This window comes from Mus caroli, chromosome 2, assembly GCF_900094665.2.
Source record: "Mus caroli chromosome 2, CAROLI_EIJ_v1.1, whole genome shotgun sequence".
Lineage (NCBI taxonomy): Eukaryota > Metazoa > Chordata > Mammalia > Rodentia > Muridae > Mus > Mus caroli.
The window spans coordinates 142384282-142386642 of record NC_034571.1 but is presented as its reverse complement, the minus strand read 5'-3'; positions in this window follow the sequence as shown (position 1 = coordinate 142386642).

The window sequence follows — 2361 nt, the reverse complement described above, 5'->3', positions numbered from 1 at the left end:
TTGCAGGAAAGCTCCCGGAAAAGCCCGCCTTCTGCTCTGATTGGCAGGACCGCCTCCGTGTGCTGATTGGCTATTGTGTATTGAGTGACATAAGCATCAACTTTAGGGTTAGAGTGCGCGGAAGGGACACAGTGGAATATTTCCGGGCACAGGCTACCAGTCAGTCCTTTTGCAGATCTGCAGAGCTTTTCATTTCAGTACATCTTGTGTCTGTTTTCCCACCCAGGTCGGGGAGGATCCACAACTCCAACTTCTGGATGGTCAGCTACCTGCTTCTCCCCTTTGTGGGCAGTGACCCTGTGCTACCTTGTTGCAACTTGGTAGCACAAGTTGCAACAAGGTCCTGAGCTCCAATCACTGCGCTCAGAAGTTACTTCCTCTTCCTCCTGCAATCAAGGTCCATAACTTGTGTGCTGCAGGCCACCCCAGTGGAATGTAGGAATCTTTGGGACAAGGGTCTTCGAAGACTAGGTGGGTAAGGATTCGGTGGTGACAAACAGAAATAAACACAGAGGCAGTTTGAATCAGTGTATTTTTCAGCTCTCAAGCGAGGATTTTTATACATAATGAGGAACAAGTATTACAACTCTTAGAAGATGTGTTTAGTGGAGTAATTAGGAATAGGACAGATAACATCATTGTTATTTAGCACAGTTAAACACAAAATCATCCAAGGCTAATAGCACATTTCCAAGAGCAGGTTAATAAATTTTTATGGTCAGTTATTATTTAACATCTAGTACCTAATTTTTTGTGAAACTTCAAGGTGTAAATTTAAACTATTTTAATTCTTGTTTTGTTTGTTTGTTTTGTTTTGTTTTGTTTTTAATCTTAGGCTTTCTTTACCACATACATACCAAACCCACTTCTGAGGACAGACGTATAGCCATATGAAATTTTGTTATTGGGAAAGTTCTTATCTATCATAATACTATTTTGTAACTTCCTAAAAGATTTATGAAGTAAAGCACTGGTTTTCTCGGAGATACGGTCATGGCAGTGACCCCCATCTCAAGGGATGTTATCTTATCCAGTGTCTCGCTTACAGCCCCAGACCAGGCTATCAGGAACATCTTGTAAATAAGAAAAGGAATACAAGAAGATAAAAAGAGATAAATTGCCAGGAGAACTTCAGCTCAATATTTTGCTCCGGTCAAGATTCCCAAGAGGCCTCCTTCTTTTGAAATTTTTGCCTCAGTATGTGGAACTTGTCACACAGATTCAACTAAGGTTGGTGTGGCACTTGTATAGACCATTTCTCAACTTAGAGTGGAGTTATCAGTCTGTCCCACAAATGGGAAGGTGCCCATAATATTAACAATTAAAGAGGAATATTAGGAAGCAAAAAAAAAAAAATTGTGTGTCTTCTTCAGGATTCAGGTACACTGCAAATACTTTCTAGCTAATAGGTATGAGTCAACCCTCAGACCCAAGCAGGAAGCACATGACAAACACTGTGGAGCATTCTTGTTAACCAGCACATCTTCCTCAGTGTGTTGGTACAACAAACAAACAGCAACAGCAAAATCCACAGGTACATTAGTACAGTTTCGCTAGATAAAGAGGACTGATAGAATCAATCTCTCTATCATGTTGGAAATGGACTTATTAGAATGGCTCAAAAGCTGTGTCATTCTACTAGTCCAACAGTGGCTGTCTACCAGTGGAAAGCTGAAGAATACACTCATGGTTTAGTCCATGTGGCTGCAAGCCTCAGCTGGTCTTCAGTATATGTCAGAATTCCAAAGAAATAAGCCCTAATGCCAGTTTTTTTTTTTTTTTAATGAACTTGCTAGCCAGAGGTAGGGCAAGTAGACAAAGAGAAAGAGGTATCTATTTTCTTCAGTGTCCTTTATATATGTAAGCTGTGACCTAGAGTAAAGATGGACCATATCAACTAGAAGATCCAGATTATATAAGGGTTCTCTCATTTCAAAAGCTAAGATAAAAAGAAAAATCCCCACAATAGCCAACTATTTGGATTTTAGCTAATTCCAGATATATTTAATATGGCTACCAAGAATAGCCAATACAACTATCTAGTCAGGAGACGTAAGAAAGATTTTTTTTTCTTGTGGCATGCAAGGAGAGCATGGGAGCCATTTCCAAAGCAATGATTTTCTTCTAAAAAAGGAAGCATTGAGATTTTACTTAGGGAATATGGATGCATTCACATAGAGGTTTGCCTACTCCAAAGCATGATAAGTTAAATCCTCTTCTGAACTTGGTCTCAAGGTAAAAGCAGAGATTTTTTTTTTTCTTTTCGGTTTTTTCGAGACAGGGTTTCTCTGTATAGCCCTGGCTGTCCTGGAACTCACTTTGTAGACCAGGCTGGCCTCGAACTCAGAAATCCGCCTGCCT